The following is a 22,500-nucleotide window of genomic DNA, read 5'->3' as shown; positions in this document are numbered from 1 at the left end:
GGAACAAAACTTTTAAAGGGGGCCCGTCTACAGGTGAGGGACCTGTACCTGCAACCAGATGGAAGCAATGTGAAGAATAGGTAACGGGTGAGCGGGATCCTGAGTTATTGTCAGTGCTTTACCTATCATGGCTTTAGTATTGAGGTGTGATAGGTTGGGGATGGGAATGCACATTGATAGTCCAACAAACAATTCAAAAATGGCCCTACCTATGTTGAAACCAAACCTAAGCCCTTGTAAAGAGTCACAAAATACATTTCCATGCAGCCATTTGATTGTCATAAGCTATTAGAAACACCTGAAAAATAAGAAATATTTGATTTTTTTCTTGCTAATTTTAGAGATAACATTTTAATCTAATCTTATTTCATTTAATTTACCTGTACAAGACCGTTCTCTCCACCATGAAAATCCTGGGTAGTTTAAAGTTATAGGCATGTCCTCTGGAATATTTTTAATATTTTCTTTCGCCTCTGAAACACACTGCACATGTGCACACTGTGTTGGTAGGTCATTCTGAGTGGCAGCTCTGTTTGTCAGGACACTGGAAGAAGCAAAATGTAAAGAAAAAGGTCTGTCTCTGTGGGGATCCTTTCCCTAATGTTGTCAGACACTTATGATAACAATCTGAGCTTGTCAGTGGCAAAAGCAAGCACTTTTAGTGGACATACTTTGACAGGGGCAATTGACCCCAAGGATTACATCACGGACCGTTTTTAAGCTGCTGGCTGAAGCACTTTCGCTCAATACCAGACCAATTCCAAAAATGTTGTCCCCATTAGTCATTTAGACCCCAAATGATGGAAAAATAGGGCCCAGGTTTAAAAATAACAATTACTTTTTAAGCAAAGTCTAAGAAAGCTAGTTCAGTTTTTTTGTTTGTTTTGTTTTTGTTTTTTAACCTTAAGTGAGAAGATCCTTGATAAATGATACATTTAAGAAATAAAGACAGAAATCCTACATGTCTTTACTTTTTCTCTCTGATTAGTCAAGTCAATTTTATTTGTATAGCCTAGTATCACAAAATGGAACAATGGCTACTTACTTTATGATGAGTAAATGTGCTTGAGCGAAACCCTGCCACTGAGGATGCACAAGCCAGTGCATTCTTAGTGCCGGTCCCAAGCCCGGATAAATGGGGAGGGTTGTGTCAGGAAGGGCATCTGGCATAAAATCTTTGTCAAATCAAATATGCGGATCATAAATAAGATTTCCATACCAGATCGGTCGAGGCCCGGGTTACCAACGACCGCCACCGATACTGTTAACCAGCAGGGTACCAGTGGAAACTATGCTACTGTTGGGCGAAGGAGAAGGAGAGGGGTAAGGCATGTCCAGAGGCAGCGAGAGAGGAGGAAGGGTACGAGTGTGGAGGTGAGAATCGGAACTTTGAATGTTGGCACTATGACTGGTAAAGGGAGAGAGCTGGCTGATATGCTGGAAAGAAGTAAGGTAGGCATACTGTGTGTGCAAGAGACCAGGTGGAAGGAGAGTAAGGCCAGGAGTATCGGAGGTGGGTTCAAACTCTTCTGCCATGGTATGAATGGAAGGAGAAATGGGGTAGGGGTAATTCTGAAGGAAGAGTATGTCAAGAGTGTGCTGGAGGTGAAGAGAGTGTCAAGACAGAGTGATGAGTATGAAGCTGGAAATCGAAGGTGTATTGCTGAATGTTATCCGTGCATATGTCCCGCAAGTTGGGTGTGAGATGGAAGAGAAAGAAGAATTCTGGAGTGAGTTGGATGATGTGGTGGAGAGGATAACCAAGGAGGAGAGAGTGGTGATTGGAGCCGGCTTCAATCGACATGTTGCTGAAGGGAACGGAGGTGATGGGTAGGTATGGTGTCAAGGAGAGAAATGTGGAAGGACAGATGGTGGTGGATTTTGCGAAAAGGATGGAAATGGCTGTGGTGAATACATATTTCAAGAAGAGGGAGGAACACAGGGTGACGTACAAGAGTGGAGGAAAGTGCACACAGGTGGACTATATCTTATATAGAAGGCGTGATCTCAAAGGGATTGGAGACTGCAACGTGGTGACGGGAGAATGTAGCTAGGCAGCATCGGATGGTGGTCTGTAGGATGACTTTCGAGACCAGGAAGAGGAAGCGAGTAAAGGCAGAGCCGAAGATCAAATGGTGGAAGTTGAAGAAGGAAGTCTGTTGTGTGGAGTTCAGGCAGGAGTTAAGACAGGCACTGGGTGGTAGTGAAGAGTTGCCGGATGGCTGGGCAACCACTGCAGAAATAGTTAGGGAGACAGCTAGGAAGGTACGTGGTGTGTCATCAGGAGAGAGGAAGGAAGACGAGGAAACTTGGTGGTGGAATGAGGAAGTACAGCAAAGTATACGGAGGAAGTGGTTGGTAAAGAAGAAGTGGGATAGTCAGAGAGAAATGAGGGCAGCTATGAAGAGGATGAGGAGTGGAAGGGCCATTGGTCCTGATTAACATACCTGTGGAGGCATGGAGATGTTTAGGAGAGAGGCATCCTCTCACTTTCCAAGATTGTGTTAAACAATCTAGTTAAAAACCCCACTGCCATGAGGACTGGAGAAGAAGCATACTGGTACCGATTTTCAAGAACAAGGGTGATGTGCAGAACTGTAGCTACTACAGAGGTATAAAGTTGATCAGCCAAAGCATAAAGATATGGGAAAGAGTAATATAAGCGAGGTTAAGAGGAGAGGTGACGATTAGCGATCAGCAGTATGGTTTCATGCCACGAAAGAGCACCACAGATGCGATGTTTGCTTTGAGTGTTGATCGAGAAGTATAGAGAAGGCCAGAAGGAGTTACATTGCATATTTGTTGATTTAGGGAAAGCATATGACAGGGTGCCGAGAGAGGAGGTGTGGTATTGTATGAGGAAGTCGGGAGTTGCAGAGAAGTATGTGGGAGTGGTGCAGCATATGTATGAGGGAAGTGTGACAATGGTGAGGTGTGCAGTTGGACTGACAGATGGGTTCAAGGTGGAGGTGGGATTACATCAAGGATCGGCTCTGAGCCTTTTCTTGTTTGCAGTGGTGATGGACAGGTTGACGGACCTGTAGCGAGAGTAGTGTGCAGGTTGAGAGTCTGGAGAGGTGGAGGTATGCACTGGAGAGAAGAGGAATGAAAGGCAGTAGGAGCAAGATGGAATACCTATGTGTGAATGAGAGGGAGGACAGTGGAATGGTCAGGATGCAAGGAGTAGAAGTGATGAAGGCATATGAGTTTAAATACTTGGTGTCAACTGTCCAAAGTAATGGGGATTGCAGGAGAGAGGTGAAGAAGAGAGTGCAGGCAGGGTGGAGTGGATGGAGAAGAGTGTCAGGAGGGATTTGCGACAGAAGGATACTAGCAAGACTTAAAAGGAAGGCTTACAAGTTGGTTGGGACACCAGCTGATGTAACCCAGTCACACAATGGGTTATTAATAATATCTGGTTAGATGTGATCAAGTTATCCCAGCAAAGGGTTAATATTGTGTTTTGATTGATTTGTGTAGAGCTATGCTTTCTAGCCAATGAGAAGCCTCTGCCTATCTGGAAGTCCCGCCTCCATTGCAGTCAGCTGCTGTGTGCGGAGATTGTTAGAACGCGCCACAGAAAACACACATGCGATCTCTCGAGCTAAAAGTGAGAGGAAAAAAGAGTGAACGAAAGAATTCGCCATTGTCCATCAGCAGGGAGACAATCGTCCTGTCTTCTCGTGTCTTTGTGTTGATTTGTTATCAGAGAAGTCTTAAGTTGAGTTGATAAAAGTTAGAGACATCACCAGCATTCCTGTTTTCCACCGGGGCTCCGGTGGAATTTCTGCATCGTTGCTGCGTGAGAAACGTTCGTCTTGGTGAGTCAGACGATGTAGCTAGCATGAAAAGCTAACTAGCCAGCCTGGAAGATGTAGCTAACCTCACCATAATGTGAATTTGGAAAAAGCATTTTACTTGAAAACGGTTGAAGAGAAAGTCTCCACTTTGCGTTATTTTACATGTCAGTATGTTTCATAATGTTAGAAGAACATTGTGTATGTTTGTTTTTGAACTCGAGTGTAACATTTACCGAGAGTAGTCCAGGAGCCAGAACTACAAAACTATTGTAGCTGACTGTAGCTATTTTGAATGGCTATTATTTTGTAGTATACAGGCAATTTGCTGTGTATACATATATTTTGAGTTTATTCAATTGTGAAAGCATATATTACAGTTGTGTGAGAATATTTACTGTACAGTTAGTTGATAATTGATATAGTGACTAAACCCTGTTTGTAATACAGGTTGGGTCTTTTGAGTGATTGATTGTTCCTGACGAGGAACTGGCGAGCCATCGCTCGGAACCAAGAGAAAGAGAAGATTCTCCACCTACTATCTTCCACGCGTCTGGTGTGGTAGGACACTGAATCTAACCCCACAAATCTCCCACACACCTGGTGTGGTAGGACTCTGAAAAACACACACACACACACACACACACACACACACACACACACACACACACACACACACACACACACACACACACACACACACACACACACTTTTATTTTTATTTTCTTTATTGAACCAAAAGCGCTTACTGTATTAGGACCCAGGTCATTGAGGGATTATTGTATATTGCATTGTATAATTGTATGTGTACCTTTGAGTGTTGCAACTACAACACTAAATATTTCTACTTACCATTTTATCCTGGTTGTCCGGCTCCTATCATTTCTCAGTCCAGTTAAAACGACTCCTACGAACCTAGTAAAGAGGTGTACTTACCCTATGGTTACTACTACTTACCTTAGATGGTTATTAATCATCCTTGCAGGTTATTCCTTATCCAAGTGGGTTACATGGTAAAAATTTGGCGAGCCAGCCAGGAGTTGTGTGTACTGTACTGTGAAATATATGAGCCGCAGACATGGAAATCATTGCAACTGAAAATATCAAAGTGCCTAACTCTCTCATCGTCAGTGGGTTGTCTAACACTGTGGTAGATGAGGAAGTTTTTGACTATCTTAAGACAGTAGGGTCAATCTCTAGGATAGTTAAGATCAGAGAGGCAGAGTCTGAGTTTAATGACCATTTCATAGTTGAATTTGTGTCCGGCGCTGCAATGGAGGAACTTGCTCTTTTCTTGCCAGATACCAGATCATGTTCCGCTGACCCCAAGGTTGAGTTTCGTATTCAAGCCCTGTCTAGTGTTTACAGTAGCCAGATAGGTACCACAGTGACTGATACGTTTCTGACACAGCTTAAGGGTGTAGCCAAACTGAGTGGAAAACCGTTTGCTGAGGTTTTGCGAGAGGAGTTGGCTAAGATTTCTGAATCCATTGGTATTGAGGGTGTTAGTGGTAACACTGCGCCAGCTGATGAACCAGCTTCGATCATTTCGCCTAGCAAACAGATGAGTGATATTCAGCGCAGCTTCACCCCAGCTTCTGTAGAAGTAAACCTGACCTCCGGTGAAACACCGTTTCATGTGGATTTTGCAACCACAGCTTCTCCTAGTAATAAGGGGAGAACAAACCCGTTTCACTTACCTCCTGATCAGTTGAGCACGCCTGAAGTTCAGCGCGTAGTAGTGGAGCACATCGTAAAGAGCGGGGAAAGCGGTTCCCAATTTCATTCCACGTTCAAACTGAGATCCTTCTCCGGGAAGTCACCTCTCCCTAACCATGAGGTTGACTATGAAACCTGGTGTAGCAGTGTAGAATTCCACTTGTCAGATCCTAATGTATCTGACGTTCAGCTAGCAAGAAAGATTATTGACAGTCTGCTACCGCCAGCCTCCAATGTGGTCAAACCATTAGGTCCACGAGACTCCCCAAGAGCTTACCTGGATTTACTTGACTCCGCTTATGCGACCGTCGAAGATGGAGATGAGCTGTTTGCGAAGTTTGTCACCACTCAACAAAACGCCGGAGAGAAACCTTCCAACTACCTACACAGGCGCCAGACATCCTTGAACACTGTCATGAAGAAGAAGGCAATTGCCGCAAGTGACGCAGATGCGCAGCTTCTCAAACAATTCTGCAGAGGGTGCTGGAACAACCACCTGATCTCAACACTCCAGCTAGAGCAGAAAAAACTGATACCACCCACCTTTGCAGAGCTGTTGCTCTTATTGCGTACTGAGGAGGACAAGCAAGCCGCCAAGTCCACTCGTATGAAGCAGCATCTGGGGCTCACAAAGACCAAAGCTCAGTGTAACGTGCAAGCTGCATGTTCCCCTGTGGATGATGAGTATCAAGATCCTTCCCTTGCTGATGGAAGTTCATCGGACATGGATGAAATCAAGAAGCAGCTCGCTGTTCTACAGCTTGCCAACCTAACCACTTCCAAGGGAGGCAACCAAAAGAAAAACAAGAAATCCAAGCCAAAACAAGAGAAGTCCGAGAAGCAGTCACCAACACCGCCTACTCAAGCAGTAGCCAAAAAGCCCAGACCGTGGTACTGTTTCCAATGTGGCGAAGACGGTCACATTGCTACTGGATGCAACAATGTTGCAAACCCGACACTGGTCACAGCAAAAAAGAGAGAGCTCAAAGAAAAGCAACAGGCTTGGGAAACAAAGTATGGAACAGAGGGTTCTTCTTTAAACGAGAAGTGAGTTCTGTTGAGGGACAAACAGAAACTCAAAGTCAAACGAACTGTCCCGAATCCAATAAAAAGAGCAAAGCAAGCCTTAACTCACATAGTGTAGGCCAGAAAGTGAAACTCCCCCAAAATCTGGTTGATGATGTATGCACAACCAATGTCATTGTGTCTGGTATAGAGTGTAACTGTTTATTAGATACAGGTTCTCAGGTTTTCAGGATATCACAGTCATTTTACGACAAACATCTTTCAGAGCAACCTATTAATCCTGTGAACCATATTCTTGAGGTAGAGGGGTAAAATGGTGAGCTTATCCCATATGTGGGCTATGTAGAGATAAGTGTTAAGTTTCCTAAAGAGTTTATCGACACAGAACCAGAAGTACAAACATTAGCTTTGGTTGTACCTGACATCCGCTTTAACATTGATATGCCCTTACTCATAGGAACAAACACACTTGACACCCTTTATGAGCAATATTGCCACCACAGGAACCTCAACACATCTCTCTCTGGGTACTGTCAGGTCCTCAAACCACTTCAGATGAGACAGAAGCAGACCACTACTGGTCGACTTGGTTTAGTAAGGGCCTTACACCAGAAGTACTCCCAGCTGGTCAGAGGGTTATTTTAGAGGGTTTTGTCTGCTGTAAAGCAACAAGTAACGAGAGCTGGGCTTTACTAGAGCAGCCATCTATTTCATCTCTGCCAGGTGGGGTATTTGCAGACAGCTGTCTAGTCACTCTGCCGACAAAGTATCCTTACAAACTCTCTGTACTGCTAAGGAACGAAACTGACCATGGCTATTAAATTGGTAGAAAAAGGGAAAAATCAGAAAAAAATAAAAAAGCTGCATTTTCCCTAGCTTCTCTTTGGTGTGAAAGTGCTATATATATAAAGCTTTATTTATAACGCACCTTTCTAATGTTACAAGGTGTCTATATATATATATATATATATATATATATACACTCACTGGCCACTTTATTAGGTACACCTTGCTAGTACCGGGTTGGACCCCCTTTTGCCTTCAGAACTGCCTTAATCCTTCGTGGCATAGATTCAACAAGGTACTGGAAACATTCCTCAGAGAGTTTGGTCCATATTGACATGATAGCATCACGCAGTTGCTGCAGATTTGTCGGCTGCACATCCATGATGCGAATCTCCCAGTCCACCACATCCCAAAGGTGCTCTATTGGATTGAGATCTGGTGACTGTGGAGGCCATTTGAGTACAGTGAACTCATTGTCATGTTCAAGAAACCAGTCTGAGATGATTCGAGCTTTATGACATGGCGCGTTATCCTGCTGGAAGTAGCCATCAGAAGATGGGAACACTGTGGTCATAAAGGGATGGACATGGTCAGCAACAATACTCAGGTAGGCTGTGGCGTTGACACGATGCTTAATTGGTACTAAGGGGCCCAAAGTGTGCCAAGAAAATATCCCCCACACCATTACACCACCACCAACAGCCTGAACCGTTGATACAAGGCAGGATGGATCCATGCTTTCATGTTGTTGACGCCAAATTCTGACCCTACCATCCGAATGTCGCAGCAGAAATCAAGACTCATCAGACCAGGCAACGTTTTTCCAATCTTCTATTGTCCAATTTTGGTGAGTCTGTGCGAATTGTAGCCTCAGTTTCCTGTTCTTAGCTGACAGGAGTGGCACCCGGTGTGGTCTTCTGCTGCTGTAGCCCATCTGCCTCAAGGTTCGATGTGTTGTGCGTTCAGAGATGCTCTTCTGCATACCTCGGTTGTAATGAGTGGTTATTTGAGTTACTGTTGCCTTTCTATCAGCTCAAACCAGTCTGGCCATTCTCCTCTGACCTCTGGCATCAACAAGGCATTTTCGCCCACAGAACTGCCGCTCACCGGATATTTTCTCTTTTTCGGACCATTCTCTGTAAACCCTAGAGATGGTTGTGCGTGAAAATCCCAGTAGATCAGCAGTTTCTGAAATACTCAGACCAGCCCGTCTGGCACCAACAACCATGCCACGTTCAAAGTCACTTAAATCACCTTTCTTCCCTATTCTGATGCTCGGTTTGAACTGCAGCAGATCGTCTTGACCATGTCTACATGCCTAAATGCATTGAGTTGCTGCCATGTGATTGGCTGATTAGAAATTTGCGTTAACGAGCAGTTGGACAGGTGTGCCTAATAAAGTGGCCGGTGAATATATGTATATATATATATAAATATGTGTGTGTGTGTGTGTGTGTTTGTATAGCACTATATAGTAAATAAAGTTATTATTATTATTATCATTATTATTATTATATAGTACATTACTCACATCTGTATGAAACGGGTACAAAATTATTTGACTGGTCAGTAGAGTATCTTAAAAATGAAATCAGACTTGCACAATTTGTTTCCACAAACTGACCAACAATACAGAGGAGAACTTATCCAAACAAACCACTTATGCTGACACAACAATATGGACAGTCAGCACTGATGCTCCCCAGTGATGTGTCCTCTCCCCACTACTCTTTTCCCACTGCGCCTCCAAGGACCCAGCTGTTAAACTCCTGAAGTTTGCAGAAGACACTACGGTCACTGGACTCATACAGGATGGCGACCAGTCTGCATATTGGCGGGAGGTTGAGCAGCTGGTGCTCTGGTGCAGTCAGAACAATGTGGAGCTGAACATGCTCAAAACTGTGGGGATAACAGTGGACTTTAGGAGACACCCCTCAGCACTGCTCCCCCTCACAATATCCAACAGCCTTGTGTCAACTGTGGAGACCTTCAAGTTTCTGGGACCTACCATTTTCGAAGACCTGAGGTGGGAGACCAACATCAACGCTATCCTCAAAAAAGCCCAGAAGAGGATGTTCTTTCTGCTGCAATTGAGGAAATGTGGTCTGCCACAGGAGCTGTTGAGCCAGTTTTACACCACAGTCATTGGAATCTGTCCTCTGCACATCCATCACGGTCTGGTTCGGGGCAGCAACAAAAACAGAAAATGACAGGAATAGACTGCAGCGAACATTAAGGACTGCAGGAAAAAAAAAATCATTGGTGCTCCCCATCCCACCCGGCAGGACTTGTATACCTCTAGAACCCGGATACAGGCAGGAAGAATCAGCACAGCCCCCCCCCCCCCCCACACACACACACACACACCCTGGACACAGTCTGTTTGAACTCCTACCCACTGACAAGTGCTGCAAAGCAATGTGCACCAAAACCACCGGACATATGAACAGTTTTTCTTCCCCCCACAGGCCATCTCTCTCATGAACACTTAACAGCATAGTGCAATAATGGACACTTATTATGTAAACATTACACTTTGTAAATAGCCCCCTCTCATCAAGATGTCTCAATTACATATCTACGATGTGCACTCCCTTTTTTTTTTTAAATCAGATATGCAATAAAAATGTACAATTGTAAATACACATTAATTAATTATTACTGTTATTGTTATAATTATAATATAAGTATATGATATATATAATAGATAAATATCCAAACCGCTTATCCTGCTATTAGGGTCATGGGGATACTGGCACCTATCCAGTCCAGGGGAGGCCCCCTGGACAGGCCGCCAGGCCATCACAGATAGATAAATATTTAAAATATATTTTAGTATATAATATGATATATAGTATATGATATAATATATAAGCATAACAAGTTATAAATTATTCAGCCATAACAAAACTCTGTATAGTTGTACAATTGACATACCTTGTGCATACATACTTACCTCCCCAGTATTCTATTTATTATTTCATTTATTTTGTCTTTTTTCTCATCTTTTTGTGAGTGGTATACAGTATGTAAGTACTAGAAGCTGCTTTTAAACCAGAGTGAAATTCCTTGTATGCTTAAGCACACTTGGCCAATAAAGTTGATTCTGATTGTGATTGTGATTCTAATAACAGTTATGGAGATGCAGGAGAAGACAAAAAAAAAAAGAAAAAAGGGGGAGAAAGAACTAAGACGAAGGATCTAATCCAGAGAGGGTTCCAGGGAGTGTGTGAGGCAGATGCTAGGTGTATATGTGTGTGTATGTGACATGTCCACCTGTGAGTGCATGTGATTAATCTCATTTAATTTTAGTGTCCGAGATCCGCGACTTATTGTAGTGCCTCCGAGCAGCACAGAGGCTCTGCAGCCACCCACGGTTCCCGCAGTCATGCATACACCCCATGACCAAGAGAACAGCCAGAGCCCAAAGTACTGCACCCCAAGAGGAACACTGAGCCCACAGAGGAGCCAGGAGCTCGCAGAGCATTAGCGATGCACAAACCAGTCCACAAAAGCACAACCTCAAGGCATATCCCAGGCAAGCACAGACTGCTGGCCTGGAGCCAGTCCCCATGACCAACAGACCGACGCACCACTGGGACCACCCACCCAGCAGATGGGCAGGGCCCATCCATGCCTGGCGTTGGGGTGTGGCCAGCTGTACCACTACCGACTAGATACCCCATGTGGCCGCATGCACTGAGCATCCACCCATGGAGCTGAATACACACGACCCAGGCCACCCAACGGCAACCTCCCCCAGGATGGACAGGGCCCTGCCAGCGCCTGCAGACAGCCAGACATGTGGTCTCCCCACCATACCCATCATAGAAAAGCCACAAAGTGGGAGCAAGTCTGACAGCTGCCCCCTGCTCCGCAGCCCACACCCATGATGATGAGCCACCCTCAGGGGTCCCGGAAAGCATCTGGCAGCATTCACTGCAGCCGTGCCAGTATGCAGTGGGCAGGACACCACGCAGCACCAAGGACAGAGTGATCCACCTGGGCAGGGGACATTCCCAACCATCCACCCATGTCCAAGCATCACAACACAAGTATGTTGGGGTGAGTGACTTTTGGATCAACATGATTCCCCAAGCTCAATTCAAAAACGTGAGAGCTATTGCAATGCTCCAACTCACAATTTTCCCCTCCACATACATATGTGAGTCATCGTTTTCTTCAGTGAACTTGATCAAGAACCAGGAAAGAAACAGACCCTCCATTTATTTTTGTCCATTTCTCCATAATGAAATGGTTGGTTTTGGAATTGTTTTGTTTCAAGAGTGCTTTTTTTTTATTGTGTGACCCTCAACACGGGCTTTAAGAATCCCAAGCCTAAATTATTACTATCACCATCAGCACTACTACTACTACTAATAATAATAATAATAATAATAACAATACTCATATTGGTATTAGCAGCAACAACATCTGCACATAAAAAACTTTAGCTGGCACAATGGGAAAAGAAAAAAAAACCTGGATGTTTTGGCCCTGGCTTGGCATGCATGACATGATTTGGCCCTTGAGGAAAACTAATTGTGCAACCCTGCCCTAGACCTATCATTTGGTGTGTGTGCTGCATATGCGTTCCAGAACTGGGAAAGAAGGGCAAGGCACAGCAACACCAATGCAAGAGTGAAGCAGGCTGGAGAGCGGCCAAGCAGACCCCCCTGGGACCGGCCCCATGGCTCATCATCATTATCAACGGACGACGACCCACCCGCAGCGACCAGCCAGGGGCAAAAAAAAAAAGATGGGTAAGTTTATTACTGTTTAAACAAATGAGAGCAATCGAAAAAAAATAAGATGAACAACTTCAATGATATGCATATAACAATGTGGAAAATATGGACATGCTGGGGTTCATATAGCTCTCCGGGCTGCTGTGTAAAACTGCATTGAAGGTGTGCGGGTGCACTGTTGCCACCAATAGACAGAGCGCAGCTTGACACATGGTAATATGAATGGAGCTTGACAGCAATAAAATCCTTGGGGTGTGTGATATTTTAGCCTCCCATCTCAATAATATTATTCGAACCCAACTGGGGAGGAGTTGTGTGAGAGTCCTGCGGGCAAGGCGATATGCTAAACCAAAATACAGGGCCTCCATGATCATATCTCCGTTGAACGTTTGTAACAAACTGTCGACGTTTGCTTTCAGCTACCCTCAGAGGTGGTTGGCATGTGCTGTAAAGTCAATAGTGGTTTGTGGCGAGCATATTGATTTTCTTGTGGAGTCTAGGGTACATCATTCCTCTCTTATTTTCTCCACATCTCAGCCTCCTTAACCCTGCTTGTGGATTCATACATTCAGCAATGATTCAGGATCACATCTAATTTGTGTGGACTGCAATCTTTATGATCTTTATAATCTATGAAAAAGTGAATTAATATTGCAGTCTTAAAGGAAAGATGATGTTCTGGCAAGCAAGCTGTCAAAAAACCACTTGAGTGACAGGAGCGCAATAATAAAATGTATAGCAACACATGAAACTTATATGGGGATTTTCTCGATCCTACAGACACTTTATTTATCCCACTGCTAGTGTGGTAAATACGAAAGGAATAAAAATGTTCAAACAAAAACTCAGTGTGTAATCCAACTCTCTGTTTTTGTGCTGGAAAGCCTCAACTCTAAAGTTTGAAAGAAACTTCAATTTAAAGTAATTTATTTTCGAGGGATGAAGAAATGTCTGCCTCGTATATATCTTGGAGAGGCCATTGCCTTCCAGACTGAACTTTGCCCTGGAAGGGCATGAGAACTAACAAACTAAAAATCAAATCAATAAGTACAGTCCAAGCCTAAGCCTCACAGCCTGTCAGGAGTAAAGACAAAAACTCTGCACATTTTGCAGTGTGAGACAGCTAGCAAAACTAGGCGTGATGGTAAAAAAAAAAACCCCAGCTTTTTTTGATAAAAAAAAAACAAATGTAAATGTACCAAAATAAACTAAAAAAAAATTTTACATGCTAAAAGTATTAAAAGTATTTTGTATCTTGAAAATAAAATAAAACATATAGGCAATATTTGGTCAATGGTACACAGACCTCCACTCCATGTATCTGATTTATTCTTCCATTAGCTCACCTGATTAAACCGGTCATCAAGCAAATCAAATTGCGTAATCAGCTGAATAAAGTCTACTGGCATTGGAATAGATCAAATATGAGTAGCAGCAGGTTGGGCACACAACAAAAGGTACGAGAACCGCTGCTTATATAAGGCATGTGATATGCATGACCTAATGTGTGCTGGAGGTGGTCAGGTAGTGTGCAAAAGAGTGATAAGGGTTGTTATTGATCATGTAAAATGGCTGAAAAACCTTTTAAATGTCCACCACTAACAGTTTTGTACTGTATTAGGTAGAAAAATGGTAAACTTTCACATTTCCGTTTTTTACACACTCCTCACTAACAGGAGACTCCCAAGGCAATTGACTAAGTGTTCAATCGGTAGCATGGAGTACGTCGCTTGGGAGTGATTTAAGCCCATTTAAGGACAAAGACAAAAATGTTGTAGCTGGACGAGTGCACTGATTCATACTCCTCTAAAACAGTGTAACCCAGAATGCAAATCAAACACAAACAATGAGAGGTAGCATTTGGGGAAAGGTATGGAAAAGTATTTTTAGTAATATGACAGAAACACAGATATGTTAAGTATTTTGATATAAATTACGTAGAGATTTTTCCCAACACTTTTAAATACAAATTAAAAATAATAGCTTTTGTCAGGCATCAGGGTTGTGTAGCGGTCTATTCCGTTACCTACCAACACAGGGCTCGCCGGTTCGAATCCTCATGTTCCTTCCAGTTTGGTCAGGCAATGTGGGTATGTGTCCTGTTGCTGCACTAGCGCCTCCTCTAGTCAGTTGGGGTGGCTGTGCGGGGGGGAATAGTGTGATCCTCCCATGTGCTACGTCCCCCTGGAGAAACTCCTCACTATCAGGTGAAAAGAAGCAGCTGGCGACTCCACTTGTATTGGAGGAGGTATGTGGTAGTCTGCAGAGCAGTGACCGGGATGGCTTGGAAGAGTGGGGTAATCGTCCAATACAACTGGGGAGAAAAAAAAAAACTTTTTGTATTTCAAATACCTATTTCAAGTACACATAACCTATCAGAAATATAACACATCCCTGCACTCTTGTTATGGTATTTTGGTGCATACACAAGCACGAATATGCCCAGCTATAGGGCAAAATGAAAGAACAAATCATGTTTTTAAAAAAAAAATTCTGAATTGATTATTAAATGGTACATACTGTATGATACATAATGAATTAGTCATACACTACATGGCCAAAAATATGTGGACACCCCTTCTGATTTGTGGGTTTGGCTATTTCAGCCACACCCATCGCTAACAAGTGCATTAAATCAAGCATAAGGCCATGCAATCTCCATAGAAAAACAGTGACAGTAGAATGGCTCATACTGAAGAGGTCAGTGACTTTCAACGTATCACTGCCATAGGATGCCATATTTCAAACAAGTCAGTTGATCAAATTTCTGCGTTGCTAGGTCTGCCCCAGTCAACTGTAAGTCTGTTACTGTGAAGTGGAAATATCTAGGAGCATCAACAGTTCAGTGGTGAATTGGTAAGACACACAAGTTCACAGAACAGGATTGCAGCGTGCTGATGTATGCAAAAATTGTCTTTCCTCCATTGCAGCACCCGCTACTGAGCTCCAAACTGCCTATGGAAGAAACATCAGCCAAAGAACTCTTCATCTGGAGGTTCATGAAATAGGTTTCCATGGCCGAGCGGCCATGCCCAAGCCCAAGATCACCATGCATAATGCCAAGCATTGGCTGGAGTGGTGTAACGCACACTGCCATTGGACTCTGGCGCACTGGAAACACATTCTCTGGAGTGATGAATCGCACTTCACTATCTGGCAGTCTGACGGAACAATCTGAGTTTGGCAGATGTCAGGAGAATGCCACCTGCCCGAATGCATAGTGCCAACTGTAAATGTTGGTGGAGGAGGAATAATAGTCTGGGGCTGTTTGTCATGGTTTGGGCGAGGCCCCTTAGTTCCAGTGAAGGGAAATATTAATGCTACAGCATGCAATGACATTCTAGAATATTGTGTGCTTATAACACTGTGGTAGCAGTATGGGGAAGGCCCTTTCCTGTTTCAGCATGACATACCCCCATGTACAATGTGAGGTCCATAAAGACATGGTTTGCCCAGTTTGGTTTGGAAGAACTTGACTGGCCTACACTGAGCCCTGACCTCATCCCCCTCCAACATCTTGGGATGAATTGGGACACCGACTGCAACCCAGGCCTTCTCCCCAACATCAGTGCTTGACCTCACTAATGCTCTTGTGGCTGAATGGGGGCGAAACCCTACAGCCATGTTCCAAAATCTACTGGAAAGCCTTCCCAGAAGAGTGGAGGCTGTTGCAACAGCAAAGGGGGGACCAACTCCATATTAATGCTGATGGTTTTGAATGACATGTTCAACAAGCACATATGGGTGTGATGTTGAGGTGTCCACATACTTTTGGCCATCCAGTGTAGGACAAACTTGTTGTGCTGGTGCATCTGGAGATACTGAAAAGCTTAAGAATAACTAAATAAATGACTAGATAAATAAAAACATAAGGGGGACCGGAGGGTGTGCTCCAATTATCGGGGCATCACATTGCTCAGCCTCCCTGGTAAAATCTACTCTAGGGTGCTGGAAAGGAGGCTCAGACTGATTGTCGAACCTCAGATCCAGGAGCAACAATGCAGATTCCGTCCTGGCCATGGAACAACGGACAAACTCTTTACCCTTGCGGAAGTGCTGAGGGGGGCATGGGAGTTTGACCAGCCAGTCTACATGTGTTTTGTGGACTTGGAGAAAGCTTACGTCCGTGTAGCCCGGGACACTCTGTGGGAGGTACTGTGGGAGTATGGGGTACCGGGGCAGTTGCTATAAACCATTCGGTCCATGTATAACCAAAGTGAAAGCTGTGTCTGCATTCTCGGCACAAAGTCAAACACATTTTCGGTAGGTGTCGCACTCTGCCAAGGTTGTCCCTTGTTGCCGATTCTGTTTGTGATATTCATGGACATGATCTCAAGGCGCAGCCAAGGTGAGGAGTGTGTCCATTTTGGTAACCTCAGAATTGCATCTCTGCTCTTTGCAGATGATATGGTTTTGTTGGCTTCATCAGAACGTGACCTCCAGCATGCAGTGGGGCAGTTTGCAGCTGAGTGTGAAATGGCTGGGAGAGTCAGCACATCCAAGTCTGAGTCCCTGGTTCTCTACTGGAAAATGGTGGATTGCTCCCTCCGGGTTGGGGATGAGTTGTTGCCTCAAGTAAAGGAGTTCAAGTATCTCGGGGTCTTGTTCACGAGTGAGGGTAGGATGGAGCGGCAGATTGACAGACAGATTGATGCAGCCTCAGCAGTAATGTGGATGTTGTGCCGGATCGTTTTGGTGAAGAGGAAGCTGAGCCGGAAGGCAAAGCTCTCAATTTACCAGTCAATCTTCATTCCAACCCTTACCTATGGTCATGAGCTTTGGGTAGTGACCGAAAGGGTGAGATCGCGAATACAAGTGGCTGAAATGAGTCTCCGCCGTAGGGTATCTGGGATCAGCCTTAGAGATAGGGTGAGGAGCTCTGAAATCCAGAGGGAGCTCGGAGTTGGGCCGCTGCTCCTTGTGTCGAAAGGAGCCATTTGAGGTGGTTCGGGCACCTGATTAGATGCCTCCTGGGTGCCTTCCTTTGGAGGTTTACCGGGCACGGCCAACTGGGAGGTGACCCCGGTGTAGACCCAGAACTCGCTGGAGGGACTCCATGTCCAATCTGGCCTGGGAATGCCTTGGGGTCCCCCAGGAGGAGCTGGAGGGTGTTGCTGGGGAGAGGGATGTCTGGAGTGCCCTACTTAGCTTGCTGCCACCGCGACCCGACCCCAGAGAAATGGCTGATGATGAATGGATGAATGAATAAATAAAAACAAAGATAAGAAATATAAATGAAATAAAAATGATGTACAGAGGGAATATTATATTTTGTCAGGGGGATTCTGTAAAAATGAACTAAGAATATAAATGAAATGAAAATGATTTACAGAGGGAATATTACATTTTGTCAGGGGGATTCTGTAAAAATTAACTGTATGCAGAGATGAAAACTGAGTACCATGGTGCAATCTGGGTAATGAAGTCCTTTGGTTTGACATTTACTTTAGGCTCTGCTATGGGCTACCCAGAACAAATTGACTTTTGAGAGAGAAAGCAAGTCAATGAGAAAAGCTGGTGGGGCATAAACACTGCTCTTAAAATATTTTTTAATTTTCATTGTCTTGATGTTCGTGAAGTCTTAAAAGGACCTTTTATTTTATGTTTCCAGCTTGTGAATGTTTTAATGTGTTTCTTTCTAATGTAAAGTGCTTTGAGATGTATTTCATATATGAAAGGAGCTATATATATTATTATCATCATTATTATTCGTATTATTATTACTTTGCCTATTAAAAGCAGAAGAAAAAGTCCCAGTACATCTAAGAGCAAAACGTCAATGTGCAGGAACAGAGTAATGTTGCATACCGGCCCACTTCAAACAATGTCAAACACCTGGCAGGTCAGGTCCAAATGCGACATAAAACATTTGAACGCTAAATAGAATGACTGAGCTTGCATTAAACAGTACATTAAACAAACCAATTCAGGCAACACATTTAGTACATTTGTATCATTTCATATATAGGGTTTCATACACGGCAATGGCATGTATGTATAAGACTGAACATCTGTCCCTTAATAGTTGCGTAAATTTGGCCTAATAATTTTTTCTACAATTTCTAACGCTAAACCATTATATGCAAACCAGTATGAAAACTAGTACAACAGCAAACTGGTGTTCCCATTAATCTGTGTATAGAGAAAAAAGTAAGACTGCAAATCAATTTAATAGCGAACTAATATAGAAGCCAGTAAACCATTGCATCAAACCGATGTGTATTACAGCTTACCAACATATATATATATATGTGTGTGTGTGTGTGTTTGTATGTATGTGTATATATATATATATATATATACATACACACATACATACAAACACACACACACACACACACATATATATATGCAGTACAAAATATGTATTCAAGAAAACATTAGATACTACTGCACCACTATGTGGCATTGTATATGCTGGTTTGACTACCCCTCCCCAATTTCACCTTCTCCAGGCTAATTCAGTGTGTAAGGGGACTCCTCCCTCATTATGAAAAAAGGGGGTATCCGTAATTTATTTTCAAAGGCAATAACAGTAAGTTCACTGACCATTCTTTGCAAAATGTTCAGATTCAACTCCCTCGCAACAGGTATTGGACTTTGCTAGTTATAACTATAGCTTTTTTGTTACTTGTTAGCTAATTTTTAGTTGTTCCCATTGATGTTTAAGACTTTAATGCCAATAAAAGGGAAACAGAATTGATGTAGTGTCAAATATGAATAAAATTCATAACAAATGATTCATGCTGTAGTTAATTTTAAGAAACATTTTCAAAGTGTTTTTTTTTTCTTTTTCACCCCCCCCCATTTTTTCACCAGTTCATAATGAGAGTGAGGATGAACTTTAAGACTATGAGAAGGGTTGATTTTAGGGTGAGTGATAACAGCAATTTGACAGAATAGCCATCTGTCCATAAAAAAGTATAATTTGCCATTGGATTTTTTTCAAGATGAAACTAACTTAAGCAAGCATTAAATTTGCATAATAATCCAGGGAAAACTCACAGGGATTAGACTGATTTTGTAAATAGTTAATCAAAAAATTGAGGTATTTTGTACTGATGAGTAAAACTATCTGTGGGTATGCAAATTATGGTGAGAATAGTACTCAGCGTGAAACGACAGATAAGTGACTAATTTTAAAGCGGGGTAGAAAACATTAAACTTAAGTGGAAAATAAAGGCATCATTTTATCAATTGACTCTGTATGTAGGAGTTCTGAAACTAATGAAATTGATAAAGCTAATGAAAATATAGACAGAAACCCAGATGAACCCTGAGTGAAAAAATGTAGTCTTTTTTTCTGCTACTAATATAGCCAGATGGAAACCACATGAGAAAATTCATGAAAAAAAAAGGAAAAACGCTGGTTAAAAATGTTCCGCAGGAGGTCCCTGAGAACTTAAACTAATGATACTGCACACAAAATGCACTTTGTTATACAATCATAAAAGGCACAGAACTGTTGTGAGGGTCAAACTATTGGCAGCATTCATTAGAGTGCGCAATCATTCATTAAACAGAAACAAGGATGCCATGCATTGATACTTAATTCAACAGTAATCACAATAAATCACTCCGGGTAGCGTAGCAGTCTATTCCATTGCCTATCAATGGGATAGTCAGACCCATGGCTTCTACATCAAGCGCCACATAGCCCATATAGCGTATGTCTAATCCATTAGCTGCAGTGATCTTTAACCACTCAAATGCCGGGTGAATGTCTTCGCCTTTCACTGACAGGTGTTCCCTGAAAAAACTCTCAGAAATTGTACTGACCTGGCTACCAGTGTCAAGTAAGGACGACACTGTAACACCTTGTAGTTTCACCTCAACAGTTTTACATTCTCCGACTGCACGCTCTAAGATCCTGCTTCTGTCTAGTGTCTCTTTTGGTGAGCCAGCTTCCTCCCCTCGAGTTGTGTGGCTCATGACAACTGAGGGTGCGAGTTTTCCTGCACTACAGAAGAACTAGGTGTTGCGTCCCCTTGACCCCCTCTGGCCTGTGGGCATTTTCTTGCAATGTGACCTATGCCTCTACACTTGAAACAGATAGGCTGACCATCTGGTGTGAACTTTGGCTGGGGTCTAGGTCGTGGCTTGGGCTCTAGGAATGTCTGTTGAGTGCTGCGCTTACTCAGTTCACCTACAGCAAAGGCTAGATCAGCGAGTTTTTTGCCTAACTCTGCTAGCTGTTTTTCCTGATGGGCTACTGCTGTTAGGGCTCGGTCTGTTGACCAACCTGGCAACCAGCAATGAGAGCGGGGGAGGGGCGCGTCTGAAACACCTGCAGCCTGCCTACTTGTTTACCACTCTAGTATAAGTTTGTTTGCTTTCCAGAACTCGTCGCGAGTTCGTCCTGAACAGTCCCGTGAGTAAATTCTTCGTCTCGAGTTTTGTGACATTTCTGTGTCTCCCGGTGGAGTACAGATTGTAGTATTCTCCGTGTTTTTGCTTGTTTGATTATTCCCTTGTGTCAGTTCTCCTTGAGAGCTTGTTCGGAGAAGAACTCTCTTTGTGTTTTCCCCATTGGATTTTCCCATCGTGATTTTCTAGTTGAGATCAAGTTTTTGATATTCTAATTTCTCCCCTCTCACTGTGGATCTTATTACTCGGTTGGACTTCTACCTTAAAGGAGCAGTTTGTGTTTTTTCCCCTTTCGGACTTTAAAGGAGCAGTTTGTGTTTTTTCCCTTTCGGACTTTAAAGGAGCAGTTTACGTTTTTTCCCTTTCGGACTTTAAAGGAGCAGTTTACTTTTTTTCCTTTTCGAATTAAGGGGGCAGTTTACGTTTTCCCATTTTTAAGAAGCCGCCTGAAGCGCCTCCCCCTTCTGTCCAGGCCCGGCCGGCTCTCCTCTACGAGTCCTGCCAGGTTGGTGCTTTACTTTGTCTTGTGTTGTCGCTATTGGGTTCGTTCTACAAACCTTAACAACTGCTCTCCAAACATCATTTAATGCAGTACCTTGGTCATTGTTTGTTTTAATAGTAGAGCACTGGGTTTCTGGAACCTCTGATGTAACTTGGTTGCTCTTTATGACCCTGGGACGATGAGACCTGCTGTCCTCCATCTCCCACAGGAGGGCCTCGTTCCTCACATCTAGAAGACTGCTCTCTGGTTTGTCCCTAACCATTTTTCTGAGTTCACGCCTGAGTGCTGCTTTTCTTAAACCCTCAATAAACTGGTCTCTGGGCACACTTTTCTCATTAGGTATTACATCTGTGGACTGTTTCACTACAGAGCTCAAAATCTGGGATAGTGCATGGGAGTAGTCACGGAGATCTTCCACATCAGTTTGGTTACGGTTGTAAAAGGTCTGCAAAAGCTGTGTGTAAGAGTATAAATCACTGGGCCCCACTGACTGACCCCTCATGCATAGTCTCACCTCTTCTAATGCAGGGCCACGCGATAGAGATAGTATATAGTCACATTGTTCTTCTGTTTGCTCTCTGGATCTTAAAACCCTTTCAACCTCTTCAATAAACTCTTCGACAGATCTCCTGTCTGTACCACACTCCCCACTAAATGCTTGGATCTGGCGTTCTCTTGGAACGTAGATGTATGAACGTGTGGGTGCACTGTTATCACTTGCTCTCTGAGCCCTTGCTTCACCATTTAACCTGGTGAGCTCATCTCGCAGTCTGGCGAGCTCTTGCATGGTGGTCTGCATTTCTTCTGTAGCACCTTCACCTATACCCGTTATACCACCTGAGGTGTGGCCATTATCATTGCGTGAACTCCCTTCATCACCAGAATCACTAGACATAATGATATATTAATCTTTACTCAGTCCAGTATAAATGAGGATATTTAGTTCAAAACCTGGTTCAAGGATATTACAAGGACAGTCTTTAACTTGGAGCCTTGCTGGATCTTGGTCTTTGTAGCTGAAGTTAGCGCTGGAGTCCTCTGCGCTGGTACGGATGAGTCGTGTGAAACAGGAAGCACCAGAACCTCTTCGAGCCCCTCACGTCGTCTCTCACTGGTCACCACCTCCACAGCAGGATGGCTTCAGACTCAACACCAACGGACGTCACCAGCAATCTTCACCACTGTCGTATTTTTTATTTTTATTTTTTTAAGTAAAAATAAGCCACTCTGTTGCCAATTTAAAAAAAATGTTTTAGCTACACCCCACTCCTGGTACCAAAATCATGTAGCCCGTGGAATTAGACACCGCACAGGACACAATTACTTCTGGGGTTCTTGTAGCTTTGATTTTATTGTTTGAACCTTCGAATGCAGATCGTTTTACTGAGTGCATAAATTCCTGTGTCTTTCGAGCAAACAGCTCATAAATGTTCACAGATGTGGCAAGTTTAACAGAAAATATTTTAAAAGGAAAATAATAAATACAAAATACGGTGCAAAATACGGCAGTGGACTATATGTTAAACAGGGTTTAACAAAGACGTGGAACTTCCT

Source organism: Lampris incognitus, chromosome 2 (assembly GCF_029633865.1).
Source record: "Lampris incognitus isolate fLamInc1 chromosome 2, fLamInc1.hap2, whole genome shotgun sequence".
NCBI lineage: Eukaryota > Metazoa > Chordata > Actinopteri > Lampriformes > Lampridae > Lampris > Lampris incognitus.
The sequence above is the reverse complement of the archived record's forward strand: the minus strand, read 5'-3'. Positions refer to the sequence as shown.